This window comes from Macaca nemestrina, chromosome 13, assembly GCF_043159975.1.
Source record: "Macaca nemestrina isolate mMacNem1 chromosome 13, mMacNem.hap1, whole genome shotgun sequence".
NCBI classification, from domain to species: domain Eukaryota; kingdom Metazoa; phylum Chordata; class Mammalia; order Primates; family Cercopithecidae; genus Macaca; species Macaca nemestrina.
In genome coordinates this window covers 46,788,610-46,812,144 of record NC_092137.1, presented here as the reverse complement: position 1 = coordinate 46,812,144, position 23,535 = coordinate 46,788,610, and the positions used below count along the sequence as shown (strand labels likewise).

Below are 23,535 nucleotides of genomic sequence, written 5' to 3'. Positions count from 1 at the left end.
AATCGCTTGGACCTGGGAGGCGGAGGTTGCAGTAAGCACTGCACTCCAGCCTGGGCAACAGAGGAAGACTCTGTCTCAAAAAAAAAAAGAAAGAAAGAAAGAAAGAAAATCGACTGTGTCTCACATCAGGCTAGTTCTCTCAAATGGCTAGTGTGTGCTGACAATAAATTACAGAATTATCCAATACCATCATCTAAGAGTTGCCTTTGAAGTCTCTAGTATGTTTGGCAAACATACTAGAGTAAACTAGGTGTATGTTTCATGCCTCTACTCAAGTCACCCATCTGCCAGTTGCCAGTTGCATTAAGCTCTCCTTGTTTCTTCTTCCAGCCCCATTTCCAGCCACTGCTCACTCCTCCAGGTTCACCACCTAGAACTAATAGAGTGCAACCTAGAACCAAGTTACAATGCTGCTAGCTACATGTAGGTCTCAGTAGAGGTGAGTGGAGCAGGCCACACTTCTATATATGTCCCTGCTCTTTCACTTTGCCCCCTAACCCCTGCCACCACCACAAAAGCTATACAAATGTATCAAGATTTGGAGCAAGAAGGAGGTCATATTGTCCTATAGTGGACACATTAAAATTGAGTGGCGAAAGTCCTATGGCTGTTCCACACAGGGAATTTTTCTGCTTTCCCCATCTATGTTCCAGCCTCCTGCATCACTCAAATTGCTCCCATCTCCTCCAAGATTCTCTGTTGTGTTTTCTCCATTACCTCCAGTATCTACCAATTCTTTATACAGAACAATTGAGCCATCCCTTTGCCTCCTTCCAGATGACCACCTCCCATATCAAAAGAGACCTGCAAACTATTACTATAGACAGGTTAGTGTACTCCTTCCCCATGCTGGAAAAAAATCACTTGAAGCACTTGTCCTCTGTAGGACACCTTTGTGCTGGATCTCACTGGCAGATGAAGGCATGTGGCCAGGGTGAGGTGGGGCTGGGGAACTGATCCAGTGCAGAAGCTGGCCCTGGAAGTGCCAGTGACAGGTAGACAAGCATCTCAAGGTCAATCTCAGCTTTGATTTCATATCAGGTTGAGCCTGAGGTTTCTAATCTGGCAGGCAGAGCACAGCCCAGGGAATTCGAGAGGCAGTCGGAGCTCAGAAAGCCTCTGGGTGGGCAGATACCACATGGGCGGTTGACCTGTGGGCTGCAGGACTCAGCAACCAAATTTGGGTATAGACCAACACTCTAGTTCAGGAATGAGGACCAACAGAAGTAGAGTCTCCCATCATGGGATCATCATTCAGAGTGGAGCTCTAGCCTCAGCAGAGGATTTAGGTGCTAGGCAGAATAATGAGCTGAAATGTCTGGCATCAAGGTCAAAGCCTCAGGAGAGCATGGAGAATGTAGAAAGAGCTATATATAACTCAGGGCCAATATGCACACCCAGTAGTCACTGCAAAGGCCTCAGATCTCCAATTCATTTACCAGCAATAACCCTTGGACAGTAACATAGACACCAGGTGCTTAGGCACCTGGCTGTGGGGCATGACCTGATTCTAAGCCCCACTGGTTGGTGGGTGAGTGGGCTAGGCTAGGCTATTTCTGTACTGAGCCAGCAGGGCAGACTCTGTTGGACTGGGGAAGGCAAAGGAAGAAGAAACCATGCAGGGACTGGTAATCTTCAACCATGAAGAATAACATGTTTATTATTAGAATAGCAACTCCCTGGCATCCTGGCCAGGTACCAGCCTGATGTGGTGGAGAAAGCACCAGATTAGGAGTCTGGCAATCCCTGTTCTAGTCTGGCCTTAGCCAATAACCAGTTGTGGGTGCCTGAGCATGCATTTTCATTAACTGTTGGGCTTTTGGGCTTCAGTTTCCTCATTTGTGAAATCAGGAGGTTAGACTAAATCACTGGTTTTCAAAATGTGATCCTCAGACTGGCAGCACTAGTATCACCAGAGAGCACATGGGAAATGCAAATGATCAGGCCCTGCCTTAGACCAACTGAATCAGCAACTCTGCCGGTGGAACCCAGTAACCTGTGCTTTAACATGTCTCCGGGGGTGCTGATCTACAACAAGGTTGCAGACTCAATAGGCTAAATAATTTCTAAGTCATCATCTATTAGGAGAGATGAAATCAACCTCTCTGTTTCTCTATGTCTTCTCTCTCTCTTATCACACACACACACACACACACACACACACACACACACGCCACATATAACTTGGCCAGGAAGACAACCCTTCTTCTAAAATCTTGCAGTTAAAAGCCCCACGAGCAGGTCTTGGCTGCTTGTACCAGAGACCCAACCCACAGCTTCTCTCTCCTCAGCCTGTCCTTAAAACCAGAGCCTGCCTCTGCAAGGGCTACATTAGCGTTCTAGTCAGCAGGAGGCAAATTGTGCAATAAATTCTTGTCTCTTCTACCTCCTGCCCAATTAGCCAGAGGTAAGATAGGAAGATTTACTTTTTCCCACAAGCAAGGTCACAACCTGAAATCGTAATAGAAGCCAGTTTCCATCCTGGCTCTCCCGAGGCTGCGGCAGCGGATTGGCTGATACACAGATGGCTCTGCCTGGTAGCAGGGATTTAATAGGCAAAGCGATGCAGGGAGGGGAACCGAAAGAGAAGAATAGCTGTGCTAAGCCTGTTGCCTTCTGGTTAAAAAAATTTATAGATCTATTTATAACCTGCCTTGTTCCACAAAGGATTTGAGGCGGCTGCCTTCTTGTTGGGAATTCCTTGATACCAACACTTGGCATCTGATACCATGAACTTCCTGGCCCACAGCAAGAGGCCAAGTCTTCCTCATTCAAGAAACCTCTGTGGAGGAGAGAATGGCTACTCCTCCCAATCTGTTCTAGAATATTCATCTTCCTGCTCATCCCCTTCCTTCTGCCTGCCTCCCCTCAGAGAAGATGTAGTCACCATGATCCTGTCTGGTTTTTTTTTTTTTTAATGATATAACCTGACTCCTGGCTTTACATTTTTTCCATTCAGGCCAAATAAACAAGATCCGCAAGGAAAATGTTCAAAAGCCCAGTTTGAGGAGTGGTTGTCAAAGATCTATACATAAAGGGAATTCTTCATCTTTCCTCAGTGATTTATTCCTGATGGGAAATATGCTAACGGATCAATCATCTATTGGATACATACTCTGAGTTGATTTGAGTGGGCAGGGACCATGGAAATAAGTGAATACATATTAAATGCTTAGAAGAAAGCCCAGCCCAGAGTAAAAGCTCAATAAGTATTATCTTAAATGAATAACAAAACCAAACAACTAAAATAAACCCCAGTAATGAACATGGATTTGTACTGAAACCATCTAAATTCCCTTTGGGAAAAAGCAGGCTGGAGCTATGGATTCAGCTAGGTTTGTCTCTTTGTGATACTCATTGATCCCAGTGAGTCTGAATCCCAACTCTGGCCTCTTTTCCATCTTCACTTATGTTCTTAGCCTAGAGTCATATTTAACAATTAAGTTCTTCCTAGCTTTTTTCCTCTTTCAGAATAAATAATTCCATTTCCTTAATAAACCTCCCAAAGGAGGCTTATGATAAAGGTTTAGTACCTTTGTGATGTCCTTGGGCAACTGGGATAATAGTAAGCAGAGACAGTCACCCATCACGTTTTGACATTGGCTGACCCTACCTACATGGGGTGGCCTTGCCCTGGACTGCAGACGGGCTGTGGTCTCTGACACGGCTTTGCATGGTCTGGCCCTTACTCTGCCCCAACACTGCTGCACCAGCATTATTGATCTGCATGTAGATGCTCATCCCCGCCCTTGCTGTTTACCCTTGACACTGCCTGCTCAGGCTCTTTTTGGAATCTGTTATAAACCATTTAAAAATCTTCACATGGAAGAGTCAAGGGCAAAGAATATACAAGATACTTCTAAAGAAGAAAAAAGGACTTATCCTGACAGATATCAAGACTTATTACTAAGCTATAGAAATGGCAACTGTGGGCCAGGTACGGCGGTTCACACCTGTAATCCCAGCACTTTGGGAGGCTGAGACAGGTGGATCATGAGGTCAGGAAATCAAGACCATCCTGGCAAACACGGTGAAACCCTGCCTCTACTAAAAATACAAAAAATTAGCTGGGCGTGGTGCGGGCGCCTGTGGTCCCAGCTACTCAGGGGGCTGAGGCATGAGAATTGCTTGCACACATGAGGCAGAGGTTGCAGTGAGCCGAGATCATTTCACTGCACTCCAGCCTGGGCGACAGAGCGAGATTCCATCTCAAAAACAAAAAAGAAAAAAAAAAAGAAATGAGAACTGTGTTATTGGTGCAGGGACATAATAATACACCAGTGGAATAGAAAAGAGAGCCTAGAAACAGACCCACATGTTTATAAACACGGGGCAGAGGAGGCAGTCAAGATGGGCATGCGGGGCTGGGCGTGGTGGCTCACACCTGTAATCCCAGCACTTTGTGAGGCTGAGGTGGGGGTGGATCGCCTGAGCCCAGGAGTTCAAGACCAGCCTGGGCAACATGGTGAAACCTGGTCTCTACAAAAAATACAAAAATTAGGTAGGTGTGGTGGTGGGCGCCAGTAGTTCCAGCTTCTTGGGAGGCTGAGTTGGGAGGATCACCTGAGCCTGGGGAGGTTGAGGCTGCAGCGAGCCGTGTTCATGCCACTGCACTCCAGCCTGGGCAACAGGGTGAGATTCAAAAAAAAAAAAAAAAAAAAAAAAAAAGAAAGAAATAAAAAGAAAGATGGGCAAGGGGGCTGATAGTCTATTCAATGAATGACACTGGAAACTTGGTTTCCATTAATATGAAAAAAAAAATGAATCCCTGCTATATACAAAAAAATGAAACTTAAATGTAAAGGGTACAATTTTAAATGTCTTTTAAAAGAAACTACAGAAAAACATTATGAATTCAGTATAGGAAAGAATGTCTCTGATAAGTCACAAAAGACACAAACCAGAAAGAAAATGGTTAATACATTTTCTCCATTAAAATTTTAAATGTATATTAATCACAACTCATTATTAAAATAGTGGAAAGACATGCCACAATCTGGGAAAAAATATTTGCAGTTTATCTAACTGGCAAAGGGTTAGCATCTAGAATACATGAAGGAAACCGATGAATCAATAAGAAGAAATGAAACACTGCAATAGGAAAGTGGACAAAAGACACAAACTGGCATTCACAGAAAAGAAAACCAAATGGGCAATGAAGAAGGGGAAAGATGCTCAACCTATCAGTAATAAGCAAAATGAAAATCAAATCTACAATGAAATACCTTTTTCATACCTACCAGACAGGCAGACATTTAAAAAGTCCAGCAATAACAAATGCTGGAAAGCATGTGGAGCAACCAGAACTCTCAAATCCTATTGGTATGAAAATAAATTGGTATCATTACAGGAAAACAATTTGGCATTTCCTAGTAAGGAGAAAAATAGGCAAACCCTACAATACAGCAATTTTACTCCCAGGTTTGTACCCTAGAGACTCTGTATATATATGTGTATATTATGTATATGTGTATCTAGGTCTTTACCAAAAGATACGTACAAGAATGTTTTGTGACGTGTGTTCAAAATAACTAACCCAAATATCCATCTCCACCACTAAACAAACTTGTAAATTTGTGTATGTTCATCCAGTGCAATACCATATGGCAGTAAAAATGAACAATAACTGCACGCATCAGTATGGGTGAATCTCACAAATATTGACAAAGGCCAAGAAAAAGAAAAACATACTGTGTTCCTTCACTTAAAGATCAAAACCTGACTGAACTAAAATATTATTTATGGACACAGTATATTGTTATATTATTATACGTTTAATACATATACTATAACAATATGTTGCATAACATATCTATGTTAGTGTCTTGGCAAGAAAGAGATAGTACATGCGAAATGGGTGACTAAAGAGAATGTGTTAGAGGGAACTACAAAAATATGAGTTGGGTTAGGGTATACATTCCTAATAAGGTCAGTATCACCCTCGAGGGGTGAAAATTGCTTCTTGGTGAGCGAAAGATAGTATTCTTGTCATATATAAAACACAAAGATATCTACAGTACATAAATAGATCAACAGTATATGTGTGGTATTAAAATTTCATGGCAGGGAGATGACTGGGGGAAAAAGTCTGAAAAGGGTATTTAGGGGAGTCATGATTTTTAAAAATGATTAAGAAACACTAGGGTTGGGAAACCAACAGGGAATGGTTCAGCACCCTAAGGCTGGCAGAGCAGTCAGGAAGCTTTACCATCACTAGACCTGAAGTAGCCGGGAAGGGCAGGGAAGGGGCTGCAGGGTAGAGAGGGCTACCTGCCAGAGCCAAGAGTGACCTTGGTAGATGAACGCAACCAATTCACGGTGGGTGCCCCGGCAGAAAGGGAGCAGGGGAGCAGATACCCTGGCCTCATTCTCATCCTCTGCCTTCCTGTCAGTGTTTCACTTTGGCCAAACCCACCAGGAAGCCAAGCATCAAGGGAGCTCCCTGGTGCAGTCCAGATGGGCCAGCCTCACGGGACACACGGCAGTACGGAGAAGCCTGGAGATGGATCTGGAGGGGCAAATGGAAATTACACAGCAGACGTATGTGGCAACATTGTAAAGGGTAAAGGAGTCATCAGCGGACATTTCAGCATCGCGGTCGCCTCTGAAGGGTTTCGATGGCAGTGGTAATATTCTATGCCTTAAATTGGGTGGTGGGGTCACAAGTGCTTATTTTATTATTCTTCAGCAAGACATATATTATTTACACTTATTTGCAGATATAATTCATTTCATAGAATATTTTTAGCAAGTTAATATGGTAGTAACTAGGTAGGCGAGGTAAAATGAAACGAGCATTCACTAGGCCTGGAGACAAAAGGTGGATGGAATCTAGGCTTTACTGCTAAGTAGCTCAGATTAAGCAAATAAATAATCTCTGATGAACCCTGTCAGAGGCTGGGGAACCACTATCCCTAGCCCCATCTGAAGTTAAGTACTGTTGCATCAGCAGCCTTTTGGGGGCCTAATCCTCAACTGAAAGTCAAGAGATAGTACTCTTCTCACATGGTTGCTATGATTAAATTATATACAGGATATGAAATCATGTGCTACACTAACTGGTGTCTACTAATGTATTTTTGCCTCTTCTCTACCTTACCTATGTCCTGTTGTGTATTTCTTTGCAAGTTCCTGTGCTCTGGCCAATCCGATCTCCCTGACCCCCGACCCTGTCCCACTTGGTGCTGTATCCAGACAGAAGTCCATGCCCCGAGTCCTTCCCCAGCCTGGTCCTCTCATATGTCCATCAGCCTGGCTCAGGCCCCACACATGCTCTCATTGAATGCAGCTGGGGCCGGGCACAGTGGCTCATGCCGGTAATCCCAGCACTTTGGGAGGCCGAAGGTGGTTGGATCACCTGAGGTCAGGAGTTTGAGACTAGCCTGGCCAACATGGTGAAACCTGGTCTCTATTAAAAATACAACAATTAGCCGGGCATAGTGGTGCATGCCTGTAATCCCAGCTACTGGGGAGGCTGAGGCAGAATTGCTTGAACCTGGGAGGCGGAGGTTGCAGCAAGCTGAGATCGCACCATTGCACTCCAGCCTGGGTGACAAGAGCGAAACTCTGTCTAAAAACAAAAACAAAAACAAAAAGCAATTGGGACTGTTGTTGGCCAGTTAATAGAAAAAAGTAGTTAGAACAGGATAATCACTAACACAATGAAACACACCAGCCTTCAACATCTTATTTTAACTTAAAATGTACAGATACGTGCTTCTTTGCCACTGTTTTGATGAAAGACCCAGGTATTTTATTTGAGTATGAGCTTGTCATCATCTTTCTTGCATCATTCCAGTTTCTGTAAGTTGGAGCAAGAACATAGTCAAGTGTTCTTGTCAAGTCTGTGACCCTGAGAAGCGCAAGAACTTGGAACAGACCTGGTACCAGAAGGACTCTGTATTCCTAAGCACAGTGCTAACTGGAGTAGTGTCCTATAAATTTAGTTGAATTGTACAGAGCTTCTTGGATGGAGGCCGGAAGAGGATTGGGACAAGAACAAAATAGAAGAAGCTGTAAGATGTGGTGAGTGCCAAAGGAAACTTGTCATAAATGATAACACTGCCTCTGGTGGTCAATCTCTAGATCAATTACTGGCCATAGTTTCACAGGTACCAAAGCCTTGCACCCTGGGAGATCCTTGTCCATGTGGGGGAAATAAGATTATATTTATTAAAAACAATATAATCTACAGCAGCCAGGTGCACACCTTGAAATTCCTCTCATATTCAGTTGCTGAATCTTCTTTTCAAGTGTGTGTATAGGGGCTGGGGTTTGAGACGCTGGGGAGAAGAGAAAGACAAAGATGGTGAGTGGGGCAGGTTTCACTTTCCCTCCTGAACTCAGCTTCCTTGGCATCTCCGTGCCATTCTTTGTCCACTCTTTGCTCCTGGGTCAGAATTCAGTTCTCAGCAATTTACAAAAGTCTTGACGTGGCCCTGGAATGCTGGCAAGCTCCAGTGGAATCAGAGTCCTGAGCACAGTTTCCTAGGGCTGTTGAGGCTTCTTGTGAAAGGCTTAGCAAATCCCAAGGAGACAGTCAGTATACACACGTGCATATACATATGAATGTGTGAACAGGTATGTATGATTCTTTCCCCCACCTAAGCCAGGTGAGTAAAAACTGTAAATTGCAGGGATTAAAGAAATGCCCTTCCAGGTTATGGCCCCAGGAATTTCAAGGTGTGCACCTGGCTGCTGTAGATTATATAGTTTTTAATAAATATAATCTTATTTCCCCCGCATGGACAAGGATCTCCCAGGGTGCAAGGGAGGCCAGGAAAGTCCAGCTTGTCTGGCGGGGATCAGTCCTTCCCATAGTGCAGCCAGCTATGGGGGGCATGCGGGCTGCGTAGGGAAGGACAGCTAGATGGAGGCATGCCGGCTACAGTGGCTGGGGCAGAGGGTGGGCAGAGGTGGTGACATAGAAACCCAGGCCCCTTTAGCACTGTGTTTCTCACCCTCCTGTCCACCCAGAGATCCTGATTTAGGAGAGCTGGAGCACGGCTGTGAAACGGCTGCCTGGCAGGAAAAAGGAAGGGAATTCCTGATGTGCTCCTTATTAGCGCTCCCGGAGTGTTAGTCATTTATTTCTTGTTAGCATGACTTGGGTTCTTTAAAGATTTGGACGGCACATGAAGAAGTCCTTTTTGAGAACAAGGGCAATTAAAGCCTGGGTTAAAAGCTCGTAGGAGCTAGAACCTTCTAGGACAGGCTCCTAACATTAAAGATGTTCAAACTATAGCCCAGAGAGGTTCACTGACTTGCCCCAGGTCACACAGCTCATCGGATGGCATGCTTCATGATTCTTTTTTTTAAAGACTGAAACATTCAGAAAAGTTTCATTTTTACACTAAATGAAGAACAAATTTATAACTGGCTGCTTTGTCGACTACCGTTGGAACTTTGTGCAGTGATTATTTAAAAATTATTATCTTTTTGTAGAGACAGGCTGGTCTCAAACTCCTAGGCTCAAGCAATCCTCCCGCCTTGGCTTCCCAGAGTGCTGGGATTACAGGCGTGAGTCACCGTGCCCAGCCTGTGTAAGTGATTTAACCTCCATTTCCTTCTCTGTAAAATGGAGTAAATAATACCTCCCAAGATCATTGTGAGGATGCATAAGTTAGCATGTATGAGGCATCTATCTGAAGAACTCCAAGGACCCAATAAATGTTAGGTCTCCTTTCCTTCCCTCAGTATTCATTTTCTCCTCCCTGCCCTTTAAAATCACAATAAACGAAAAATAAGTTCACAGCTGATTTCATAGGCAAGCTCACCTCAGTCCATATTGCAATGCAATGCAAACAGAGATGTCCTAGCCAGTCTGGGTAAATCAGTGGCATAGTGAAAGGGATGGTGAACAGGATGCTGGGAACAAGGGATGGGACTGGATGGGGCAGGGATTGACTGAGGAGAAAAGGTCTCCAAAGGGAAGGTCGGAGGAGACTCTTCCCAGTTATTAAAAAGATGCACTACAGAAGGACAGGCCTCGAGAGAGAGAAAGGGAGATGATAGTGACGGGACCAGAAGAGGAACTACTCAGATGGCATGGGTGGGAGTCCGATTAGGCAAGGAGGCCTGGGACGACTGTAGAAGCCCACAGATCCCAGGAACAAAACAAGCAGTCATTCAACTCCAGTCCCCCAAGGCAGACAGGTGAGCATCAAAGTGTGTGGGCTGCCTGGGGATGAAGTCCAAAGAAAGACACCTCCTTCCTCTGCAGCCATATGAGCTAAGGGAAGGATATGCCTGACCTTCTGCAGCTTTGGCAGAGGGGGCCTTGTCAGTTTCATATACCAGCTACCAAATGAGTGATTCTAAAAACTGTTTTATGTTCATTACACTTCTTATTACAGCTCCTGTGCCAAAGATGCTTGGCAATGGAAAGCAGAGTACTTGATTTGTGTAATAGATATTTTCACATGCAGCGTACAGAAAAAACAAAAACAAAAGTGTCATAAAATGTTTAATCTGGTCTTTTTGTCACAGCAATGGAAAATACAAAGGTTTCATTATCAGGATGTTTCCCTATAGGATCTGCAGAACCAAACAGAACATGAGTGGAAGAGAGTGTTACTGCTGTGTAAAATTGGACTGAGGGAACCCTGGAGCAGAAACGCAGACCTGAGTGCCCAGTGTGGGTGACCCACTTTTCAAGCCCAATGAAAGTCTAGCCTTTTCTTGGAGACTTTCCTAGCAAAATCTTAGAGGCACATGATGACTCTAGTGGTGTCTCTCCAGGCCATATCAGCCCTGAGGGGAACCCAGTTTGTGTGGAACAATTCAGTCACCTCTAGCCGCTTGGGTTCCCAGGTGCTCATTTTCTCTCACAGAAACCCCTCCTTACTGTTGGAGGTAAATCTCCTTGTTGGGTTCCACCAGCCACATCCCAGCCACAACCTCAAGACCCAAGAAACCAAGGTTGAAATGCAAGGCACCAAGGCTGCTGCAGCCATCATTTAAATCCTCCACACAGGCCAGGGGCTGCTAGGCACTGGCCCAAGGCAGGGGGTAGCATCCAGACAAGGGGGGGAATGGAATTTGCCAGATAACAGAGGCCAGTGATTTGAGGAAGGCAGAAGGGAGAAATTGAAATGCAAACCAGGTACTGTCCAAAGCAGCCGTGTACCCAAAAGGGCTCAGGAGAGAGAGGGAATCCATCTGGACACAAAGCAGTAGAGTCAAGTAGAATTCCCTGAGCCTGAGAGCACAGTCTCTTTTTAAGAGATGGAAGAGGCGGAAAGGGATCATGACTTGGCTGGATGATCACTGTCCACTCAATGCTTACTGCTCTTATCACTTGCCCTGCAGAAGAGTTCTTGTTCTCTCCCTGCTGCTAATTACAACTCTTAATAGGTTTCCAAAGTGCAACTAATACACTCTCTGATGAAAAATGTGGGGTGAGTTCCTAGGACTTTGCCAAGAATCTAGAGCTATTAGTGAGTAGCATTGCTACATCTCTTATCAGAGGTATTCCTCTCACCCCACCACAATTCCTCATCCCTGGCCAATCCTCTTTGCTGACAAGGTTCCCAGATTGGGGCTGGAGTGAATGGAATGTCTTGCCTGGAATCAGGGGGGCACAATAAAAAAAATACAGCAGGCGAAGTGAGTGGACTGAGGTCAGTGAGCCAAAGATGGTCTAAATGGATGAAGTCAGGGAGATCATGTCAACAAACAGTGGTTTCAAGCTGGCAAGCAGGAGGCTGGTCATGGCAGAAATCTGGAACATCAGCTAGAGCTGCGGCCCAGCCCAGGCCTTCTGCAGCAGGAGTCAAGACGGGGCTGCACTGCTGGCCCTCCACAGCTGGCCCAGCCCCGGGTCGTGGTGTGGGCTTTTCCAGACACCTCAGCTCTCCTATCTGGGCTGCTGAGGGCTTCTTCCCAGAGGTGAGGGCTTGCTCATGGTCCCTCTTAGTTCAGGGAATGAAAGCCCGGAGTTTGGAGGCCAACTGTCCATGCTTAAAGTCCTCTTCACCATTTCTCTCCAAAGGCCTACAAAGTGTCTCATGCAAAACAGATTCTTCAGACCTGACCCCCTGTTCCTCAGTTCCTGTGGTATTTTATGTCCCTTGCCCCACCCCAGACTTTTACTACCTTGCATATTTGGCCATTTTCTTAAACTATCAGCTATATTTTTGGTAATTGTAGCCTATGTATCTTATCACACCAATTACCTAGTGAGTGACTTGGGGTTTGAGTGCTTTAAATGTTTCCGATCCTTTGCTAAGTGCTGTATATAGACTATCCCATCTAATCTCCATAACAAATCTATGAGGTAGAGGTCATAATTTATTATCCTCATTTTTTTTTTTTTTTTTTTTTTTTGAGACGGAGTCTCGCTGTGTCTCCCAGGCTGGAGTGCAGTGGCGTGATCTCGGCTCACTGCAAGCTCCGCCTCCCGGGTTCATGCCATTCTCCTGCCTCAGCCTCCCGAGTAGCTGAGACTACAGGCGCCCGCCACCACGCCCGGCTAGTTTTTTTTTTGTATTTTTAGTAGAGACGGGGTTTCACCGTGTTAGCCAGGATAGTCTCGATCTCCTGACCTTATCCTCATTCTTTTGAGAGGAACTAGGGACTAGAAATGTCAGCAAACTTGCCTAAAGTTCTGGCTCACTGTGTGAGTTTAGCAAGTTATAGCCACTGTGCGCCCCAGTCTCTTCATCTGTAAAATTGGGTGAATAACAGTGCCTACTTCATAAGATTGCTAGGAGAATTAGATGAACTAGTGCACAAAGTGCTCAGGACAGCGCCTGGCCCATTGGTGTTTGTACCTGGTTTGCATTTCCATTTCTCCCTTGGCTGCTGTCTTCCTCAAAACATTGGCATCCATTATCTGGCAAATTCCATTCCCCGCTTTGTCTGGATGCTACACCCTGCCTTGGGCCAGTGACTAGGGGCCCCTGGTCTGTGTGGGGGATTTGGATGATGGCTGCAGCAGCTTTGGTGCCTGGCATTTCAACCCTGGTTTCTTGGGTCTTGGGGTGGTGGCTGGGGTGTGGCAGATAAATAAATGAACATCTAAGAGGCAGAGCTGGATGTAATCTAGGGGGTTTGATTTCACAGCACAAGTTCCTACCTATTATCTGTGACTTCTTTCCTTGTTGACTGTGTCTTGTTCTGTTTCTTCTGCAAGCTTTGGCAGGGACCTCATCATTTTACAGATGGGAAAACTGAGCTATCATAGACATGATCCGGCCGGGGCCACAAACCTGTTTCTCTTCCTGAGAATTCCACGGTGCTACTTCCTATATTCATATGGACCAGTCACCGTTCTGAGCACTTTATACATATTAACTAACAGAGCTTACATGCAGTTTTAGGCACAAAGTGCTGCTATTTATCCCATTTTGCAGATGAGGAAGCTGAAGCACAGAGTGGCCTGATTCTGCGGTCATACTTGTCCTCCGCCTGAGCCCTCCCTCAGAACTGGGGCCAACTAATTCTGCATGCAAGACCTAGAGCAGGTGCTCTGGGTTGGTAGTCCAGGGACTGAGTACCAAGGTACTCGTACTGAGGAATCTGTACCACCCTTTGTCCACCTTTTCTGCATTGGTCTGTGGCCAAGGCCTCAAATTGACCCCAGATTTCAGTAAGTGTTTCGGCCTAACTTCCACGGGTACATCGGATCCTCCCAGTCTGGCTCACTGCCAGGCGACCAACTGTCATAAGTTTGTCATGAGAATGTCCCAGTTTTGAAGCTGAAAGTCCCGTGTTTCAGGCAACCTCTAAGTCCTGCAGCTATGTTCTGACCCAGCGATGTTTCGCTCCTTAGCGGTCATGAATCCTTGCAACTTCCTATAGATTTCCAGAGGATAACCTCTCTGCTCCAAATGATCCTCCAAATCATTTTAATTTAGCAGCAGCTGCAACACATTTTAAACCACAAGAGTATAAGCAACATTATTAGGGATACTTTCTTTCCTGATGAAAGAGATCTCTTGGGTTTACTTTCCTAAAATCACACCAGAGGAACATAACTAGCCAAGTCAGCAGTTTCCTCTCTGCCCTTCACACATGACCCACTGAGCTGTTATTTCATTTTCCCTCCCTCCCTTTGCATTTTAGTTCTCCCCAAGCACTTCTCCTAATGGTTTCCTTTCTGCCAAAGCAAGCAGCATAATGCAGAATGAAGAGATCTGGGCTTGGCATCCGGGAGACAGCTTCAGTAGAGGAAAGAGCACGGGCGCTGTCAGCAGAAAGACCTGGGTGTGAATCTTGACTCTGACATGTCATTTTATGTCTTTGTATGAGTTACTTAACCTCACTGCACATCGCCTGTAAAAGGATAACATGAGACAGTCAGCAGCGGTGTACGTAAAGTGACTTGCACAGAGTGGGATGTGATAGACATTAGATGATTGATGAAACAGGCCACAGTTCAAGATAGGAGTTCATGACAGACTGGCAGGATCCTGATCCTGGATGGGGTAAATGCGTCCAGGGAGGTGCTACTGGGCGGCTGATACATGCCTGATGTGGTCTCCTGGCTGGATTCTACACTTCTTACCTCTAATGTCACTTCCCTAGGGAAGCCTTATTATAGACTCACACACTGTCCTCTTTCATAGTGCTTTTTGTAAGTTGAATTCAAATTCTATTTCAGTAATTATTTTATTTCTATCTTCCCACCTGACCACAAACTCCCTAAAGGCAGGGACCATGTCTATCTTGTTCACTGTTGTAACTTCAGCTGCCAAATCAGTGTCTGGCATACAGTAGGCATTCAATAAATGCTTGTTGAATAAAATGAATAAATCAAGTGGCCATTCAAAGGTAATGAAAGAAGACAGAATTCTGTAAGGAAGCGTAGGCAGTAGTATACCACTAGATGGCGCTAATGCCATGCATGTAAACTATCCCACCAGCTTTCTCAAACCAGAATGATGGGTGGCTAACACTCAGTTTCCAATTTGACTTGGAAGTGATTCTGCTGAGAGTGTAACATCTTGTACTGTGCTAGGCAATTTACCAGTTACTACAATTCTTAACAACAATCACAGAAAAAAGTAGCCCATTGTACAGATGATGAAATAAATTCCCAGTAATTTTAAGTAAATTTTCTAAAGAGACACAACTTGTTGGTGATAGAGTAAGGCTCTGAACCCAGATCTGTTGGCCCCCAAGCCTATGTTCTTTCCAGAATATCTCAGTGCTTCCACTTGAGTGGTCTAATGCAACCAATGAACACGCTTCCTGGTGTGATAGGGCCCCCCTCCCACCTCCACCGTTATTTTATTACATTCCCAATTAGAACTCTCCACACAGTCACTGATTTCTTAAAAGTCAACTTACAAGAAAGGGAGAATAAAAGGCAGAAGAGATTCAACGTCTCTTAAACCAGACTTTTACGTCTTGAGCTCCATTGATGAGCGAAGTGTACCATTCTGAGGAAGTAGTCTTTAACGTATCAATCAATCATCGATAGTTCTTCATTCAGCACCTCTGTTGCACACACAGGGCTGAGCAAACACAGATGGGCTTACAATCTGGTTGGGGACAGAAGATATGCACATATGGGACATACCAATATACGGCAGTACCTAAGTACCTTGTGGATGATACATACAAAATGAGCACTAGGAATCCGGAGGCCAGAAAGATTCCTGTGACTGGGGTGGTCAGGGCTGACCCTCACAGAAAACGCATTCAAGGAGACAGCACGTTAACTAGTCCCTTTCTACGCAAGGTGTAGATCAAGGACAAGCGGCGTTGATAGCACCCGAGAGCTTGTTAGCAATGCAGAATCTTGGGTCTCTTCCCTGACCTCCTGAACCAGAATCTGCATTTTAACAACATATCCAGGTGATCTGCGATGTTTAAAGACTGTGGAGGATCCAGCGTTTGTATTCATCTCTCTTTAAAATGAACGAACACTCTAATTTCACTGTTTAGTTTTAATTTTGCATTTTGATTTGCTTTTAGAAGAATGTACTAAATACTCTAAGCTTCTGCCATTCTTCACTCCAAGAATCTATGGAAAATCCTAACAGCTAAATCTTCTGTGGCCTGGTGATTTCTTAACTGGAAGGAAAGCTCTTTATCAGAAGCACCTTTTCATGTATTTATGCAACAGAAATTATTGTTCAAGAAATGAGGCTTTAAAAAGCCAAAGATACATTGTTTTTGAGTTACTAAAGGAAGTTTATGTTATGTTCACTACAATTCGGGTACAGTCTAATTCTTTGCAGATTGCTAATCTATGTATGGTAGACTATGGAACCACAATACTAGATCATGCTTCTTCAGGTCATTCCCCACCTCCCCACACTGTCCCCTCATACATCATTTTGAATCAATGAAAGTTGTTGTCATGTGGAATGTGTAATAACTCTGATAGAGAAAATTAGACGTTTCACACACCAGCACATGGAGAGGACTTGTTTTAACATCTCAGTAAGAAGTGACGGTGGCCCTGTGTCTAACTGTGGTTCCATGTCTCTTATCCACTCGTGGAAGCTGGGTGCGTGCCTTCAGAAAGGCAGTGTGGTAGAAAGAAAAGAGCACTAGAAAACTAAGCAAGAAAACATTCCTCTGGAGAACCCTGACTAACACAAAGCCCAGTCCCCATCAGCACACCATGTGACAAATATGCATATGGACCCTGAATCTAAAATGTTTAAAAATAACAATATATAAGTAAACTGCCTTGCAAAAATCACTCATTTTGAAAAAAAGAAAAAAGAAAACTAAGTGAGAAACCACAGGCTCAGGGCTGACACGTGTTAGCTGTACAGCGCCACTTCTCTGCGTCTCAGTTCCCATCTATGAATGAAGGAGGTAGAATGAGATGGTTGCTGATGTTGCTTCCTGGTCTAGCATCCTATGAGCCTAGTTAACTAGAAGTTAGAGCACGGGTAGTTATTCATTAAATCCAGAATACATAGTCCCAAACAGAAGGGGCCACATGATCCTTACTTCCAGATATGAAAGTTGAGAAGGCTGGTTACCATAGCAACTTACCTTCATGAAGTCATTTATAAATTCAAGTTTGTGAAGTGACAATATTATGTACTGGCACCTGCAAAACTCCATAATGTTTCCTTTGCTTCCATTCTTGCCCCGGGCGATGGTGCCAAGAATTGTCATAATCTGGAGAAGCAATCAGAGTTCTCAAGCTGCCTTTCGGTCTGCTAGAACAGAAGGTGCTGACAGGGGTGGGAGTAAAGGAAGGCCTCCTTTCAGTTTACTAATTCTGCAGCCGCCCTTCACAAACTCCAGCAAATATTTTGCGATGTTGCAAGGTGTTACGAAAAGTGAAAAGCAAGCTGTGATTCAGCTGGTATGAAGACTTTGCAAACAAAAAAGAGTGATCTGTTTGCAGCAGACTATTACTTCTGCCAGAGCCCACAGACTGGAATACTAAGAGAGGAATTTCTGCAAGACATTGCCATCATACTTACTGGACTTTCAAAACAAACCCAATTTTAAATTGTTTGGCCTGGTGGGTTTCACCTTGTGAACCTCAGATTCCTAGGAGATGTAGAGTCACTGCAAGGGATCTGCAAACCAGTGTGCATGTTCCGTCTGTAGAGTGAATGAAAAATATGCTCATCCATATGGACTACTTTTCAAATATGCATAAATGTCATTGTGATGAATACAAGAAATTAATTTGCAATGTTAGTGAAGATACCTCAGCTTGTTATGAATTTTCGTAACTGGTATTCAAAGTAGAGCTAATATCATGCTTGAGTTTAAGAAAAGTCCTTTTCATGTTGAAATGCAGTCTTCACACTTGTCAGATCACTCGTCTTGGTTCTTGTGGCAGAGAATATGGACACCTTACCATTAGGAGAGAAACTTTCCCCCAGGATTGGCTCTGCTTTCATGGCATATGTTGGATAGTATACCCACCATTTGCTTTCTAGAACCTTAACATTTGTTAGGAAGACATTTAAATGGCCAGCTGAGCCCTGTTCTTCCATGAGATATGTCATCCCTGAATATAAGATGTGAGCAGTGGACACAATTCTAGTCCAGACATTTATGTGAGAAACAGAACCTAATTTTGATTTCAAGTGTCGCTTTCTTTGCATTGTCAGAAACCATCTCAGTGAACTTGTGGATTTCAACCTCGCCTTCCCCTGGGGTTGTATCTAGTTTCTGGGAGGGGCTTCTGAGATGCAAGATGTGCAGAAAGGGGAGGAGAAGGAGAGAGAGTGAGGGATGTGGTCCTCAAGATCATCCTTCCACACTGGTATTTATTGAGACATTCTTCACTCTTGACTGTGTGACCTTTTCGGATTCAGGAGCACTCTCCATTTCTCTGATGTGCTCTTGGGCATGAAGAGACATGCTTCTTTCTCACTGGGGCATGGAAAACTTTGCACATCTGCCTGTGTCTCTTCAGTGGGCACCCACTATGCACCCATTTCTTCCCCGAGGCTCCACTGAGGAGGCAAAGAATGTGTCTTTTCTGCTTCCAACTCTCACAGAAACATCTGCAATTGTGTCACCTTCCCAGGGTGAAGTAGCACACAGGACCCAGAAATATCTCTGCCCTCTGTACCTTCCCATGAGTTCACTTCCTCCCCCTAAGAATAAGAAACTCTTTTCTACTCTTGTTATCTTTTCTTCCAAATATTGTATCTATGCCACATTTGTTTGTTTTGTTTTTTCCTTCCCATAAAGGCAACTTCTGAATCCAAAAGCCAGGAACATACTTTTATTTCTCTGCCTCTTATTATCACATCTCATCTCTGAGATAAGGAGTACAAACAAGGCTAGCTGTCCAAATGAGGGGAAGGAAAAACGAGGGTAAGGAATTGGCTAAAATAATTCTGCTGATTAATATAGATTTCACGAATCTAGGGCCTGCAAGAAAGGAGGTCAGCCCCAAATGAAACCAAACACTGAGCAAAAAGTGATTTTCTAGAGTAATTAAAATAGGACCCCCAGCATTGGTGCAGTTTTTCTACTGGCTCTTGGTATTTTCTGCAGTAGGGCATCCAGAGCTAAGTGCCTGGACTTCGGGCATAGTGCTAAATTAAAAACGATAGGGTGAACAATTAAAGCTCCATCAGCCATATACAGAGGTGCTTCACAGCCTGTCAGACTTGGGTATTGGAAGAGGAGGAATGGGAAGGGAAGGAAGGGAAAGCAACCTAAGTTTCTAGCTCCACAGTCTCTGCCCCAGTCAGATCTGAAGTCCTTTCATTCACTCATTCATCCTTTCATTCAAAAACCATTGAATTTCTACAGTAGGCTATATATGGGAAACAGGGAATTGTATTTTAGTCCTGGCAAATTCATCTGAGAGTCTTTTTGGAAAAAAAAAAAAGACATGGTTTCTGGATTTAAGGCTGTCACAGTGTAGTTGGAGGAAGAGCCCATGCAAAGATAGGCAAAGTAGCAATTTCAAATTTATGATGGGGAAAATGCAGGTGGTAGGTGACTCTGAGGCAGGACACCTAGCCAGTCCTTGAAAACTCAGAGAAGGGTTCCTGGATAGACCAGAAAGGAGTGAGTGGAAACTTGTCAGAGGGAGTGCCAGGGCTCTGGGGACAGAGCAACCTTAAACAGGCTAGACTGCCTCTTATATAGAAAAGGACCCCAGGAGCGGCTGGTCTGGCTCTGAACCAGCCTCAAATTTCCAGCAGCAGGGATGGATCTGCATTTCAAACTTGGCGATGACGAACATACATTTTTCTGATTCAAAGGAGCTAGCTGCTGCATGCCTCGGCAAGAAGATTCCATTTCCCTGTTTCTTAACTTGTGCTGTGTGAATCAGGAGCCTGTGGGAGGAACACGGGGGTGGAGGGTCCTTCACAATGAAAAGCCTCAAACTCTCTTCCCCCTCGCATCTTGAAGAGAGAGTGGCAGCTGCCTTCGAAGAGCCTATATTTCAGGCAAAGATGAGTTTGTTGGCAAAACCATGTAGGAGGCACCAGAGTGCTAAATTAGAGCTTTGCAAGCAATGTATTTTTATCACTAAACTCTTGGCTAAAGCTCGTTTGTTCCAAATGGGCTGCCTTAGAGAATATGCTCACCTGAGTATATGGGGTGAGCACTTTGAAAATACAAGTTTGTTCCAAAAGATGCACAAAGAAACAAAATTAACATTTATTTTTTAAAAGAAGGATAGTGTGAAAAGGGAGACGGCTCTTTGATTCACTAAATCATGAGATTAGACTATATTTCTCCTGCCACGAAGAGTGGAAAATTAACATCCTGTTTGAGGAACCTCAGCCACATAACCTAAAGGCCAACTCCATGTCATGGAGTCAAATCAGAGAACTAACTTTGAAGGAGGGCCTCAACATTGCAGATCCCACAGGAAATGATGACATACTATTATTCTTGAGTGAATGTAGTAAGAAAATATAATCTTTGAGTAAATAATCAGAACAGACTAAGTACATTTGTTCAACTGTAAACAATCATCTAGATCAAATTACTTAATATTTTAATCCACGAATGTAGAATAATATGTGCTTTAGCTTATGCCAGTAAGACAATCCTTAGAGATGTCTGAGTGACTTCTGGCCCTGAATTTAATCCACAAAGTGATTAAGGAATTAAGAAACAATAAAATAGCCTGGGAAAACAATGTATCACTACTGTGCAGCCACTAAGCTTCTGCATCAACCCGAGGATTTTCCACACATGCTGATCATTCCAGAACTAACTAAAACAGGGGTCAGGAAACTTTTTCTTAAAGGGCCAAATAGTAAATATTTTAGGCTTTGCAACTCTGCCATTGTACACAAAAGCAGCCATACACACTATGTGAATAAATGGCTATGGTTATGTTCCAATAAAACTTTATGTGCAAAAATATGCAACTGGCCTGTGGACCACAGTTTGCTGACCCTTGATCTTCAACAACTGTATAGGTGCAGAAAGATGGTCCTTTTGGAGAAATTATGAGTTCTTTAGAGCTCCATGGCAGATCAATTTTTGTCAGGCTATATGGTGAGGGTGCATTAGTTCACTGGCCTGCAAACTGCGCCCTTTTTTTTTGAGACGGAGTCTTGCTCTGTCACCCAGGCTGGAGTGCAGTGGCACAATCTCGGCTCACTGCAAGTTCGCCTCCAGGGTTCACGCCATTCTCCTGCCTCAGCCTCCCAAGTAGGAGTAGCTGTGACTACAGATGCCTGCCACCACGCCTGGCTAATTGTTTTGTATTTTTAGTAGAGATGGGGTTTCACCGTGTTAGCCAGGATGGTCTCGATCTCCTGACCTCACGATCCACCCACCTTGGCCTCCCAAAGTGCTGGGATTACACGTGTGAGCCACCGCGCCCAGCCCTTTTCTTTATAAACATTATATAAGGAAGCTTGTATACAGACTGACGGGTGCCGTCAGAGAGGCCAGATGACTCAGCAGGAGCAGACTTGCTGTGGGATTCAGGGAGAATTGTTAGTTAGAATAAACCACAGGAATAACCACAGTGAGCCAATCCCACAGTCTTTTCACACTTTCACCTTGACTGTGGCTTTGTGGGGTAACATGGGGATTCTGCACCTGATACCAATTTCAGAAGTTAAGGTTGTACACCAAAAAGTTCCAGTTTCCTTTCTAACTCAGCAAATGTTTCATTTGGGGCTCGGTAGGTCCATGTCCCTGCTGAATAAACATTGCTTTGTAAGCCCCGCACCCTGCCACTCTCCACAACCTATCCCCTGCCATAGTTGGCCACTCAGTTATGTGTAACTTGCACCCTGTCTTGAAAAGTGGAGCTGGGCCCTAGTTCTCTTTCAGTCATCTGAACTGAAAGCAAGTGGGAAAATGCAGGCAGACAGGCAGTCAGAAGGGTTATGTGGCCTCAAGGCCTGGAATAGCCTCTAGGGAGGCCTTGTACAAGATGTGTTCAATGAAAAGGTACAAGCAATATTATGAAAGTGTTTCCAGTTCTATAATCCAGGCCAGTTGTTCCTATTCAGGAATCCTTACATTCCAGAAAGATCACTCTGTGGATGTACAAAAGCTTTTCTTTCTCTTTTCTTGAGTTGCCTTGAGTGGGCCTCTCTCAGTAACGAATAACTGACTCTCCAATATGCACTCCAGAATCATGTGACGCTCTACTGGGCACAAGTCTTGCCACATGTAACATTGGTTGGTTGCCACAGAAACATGCCATGAAACATTTTATTTCATGTTTTTTAGATTAGTCATCCAAGAACACAAGCTTCCATAGGCTTGGCTGACATCTAGTTAACTTCTATATTGGCTGTAGGTAACAAATCCAATAAAAATTTCCTTGTCAATGGCTTTAAAACAAACAAGCAAATAAATAAAGATTAGGTCTCATTATGTTGCCCAGGCTGGTCACCGGGCTCAAGTGATCCTCCTACCTTGGCTTTCCAAAGTGCTGGAATTGCAGGTGTGAGTCACCAGGCCTGGCTATCAATGACTTTTCCTTTTTCTTTTTTTTCCTTGAGACAGGATCTTGCAGTGTCTCCCAGGCTGGAGTGTAATGGTGTAATCATGGCTTACTGCAGCCTTAACCTCCTGTGCTCAAGCACCTCTCACCTGAGCCTCCTGAGTAGCTGGGACCACAGGAGCATGCCATCATGCTGGGCTAATTTTGTAAATTTTTTGTATAAATGAGGTCTCCCTATGTTGCCCGGGCTGGCCTCAAACGCCTGGGCTCAAGCAATCCTCCTGCCTCAGCCTCCCAAAATGCTGGGATTATAGGCCCAAAACACTCCACCTGCCATCAATGACTTTTTGATCTGTCCTTCCCATGCCCATCTCCTCCACTATGGCCTAGTACTTGATCACTCCTATCTGGATTTCACTCATAGTCTCCTATACAATTCCTTTGACTTTACTCTCTCCCTATTCTTGTCCATCTGTTGTCAGAGCTATTAGGTTAAACCTACTTTCATCAGATTATTTCTCAGATGAAAAGTCTGGCTGGGCGCAGTGGCTCATGTCTATAATCCCAGCACTTTGGGAGGCCGAGGTGGGCGGATCACGAGGTCAAGAGATTGAGACCATCCTGGCCAACATGGTGAAACTCCGTTTCTTCTAAAAATACAAAAACTGGCTGGTGGTGGGCGCCTGTAGTCCCAGCTACTCGGGAGGCTGAGGCAGGAGAATTGCTTGAACCCAGGAGGCGGAAGTTGCAGTGAGCTGAGATCATGCCACTGCGCTCCAGCCTGGCAACAGAGCAAGTTTCCATTAAAAAAAAATAACAACAAAAAAAGTCCATAGTACTTTCCTATTATTTCCTGGATCCAATCTGAGTTCTTCAATCCAGTATTTTAGGTGTTGTAATCTGGTCCCACCTAATCTATTTATTGTATTCATATCTCCCATGGTCCCTCAACATGAACTTGAACTTCAATCAGGTTCATCTCCCACATCCTCTGTTATATCTCGCTCTTTATTCCCACCTCCATGCCTTTGCTTGTCTTTGTCCCCACTACTTCTATTAATTAGAGTATCCTTTCTGTGTCAAAATCTAATTATAATGTTATCTATAAGCCACACATTAGGAAGGATGGGAAGAAAATGAAGGAAGGTTATATCTATCACCTTCCACCTGACAACCCACATTCCAAAGTAACAGTCAACGTCTGGCAA

The 23,535-nt window shown here is 44.3% G+C and overlaps 1 long non-coding RNA gene across 1 annotated transcript; it reads left to right on the top strand.

Annotated features, from left to right (window-relative positions):
• Positions 1–11: 11 nt before the first annotated feature.
• On the top strand, positions 12–17,600 carry LOC139357835 (uncharacterized). The gene is made up of 4 exons (XR_011611699.1): positions 12–439; positions 6,393–6,626; positions 7,799–8,025; positions 15,925–17,600. It is a non-coding gene; the product is annotated as an uncharacterized lncRNA (long non-coding RNA).
• The last annotated feature ends 5,935 nt before the right edge of the window (positions 17,601–23,535 follow it).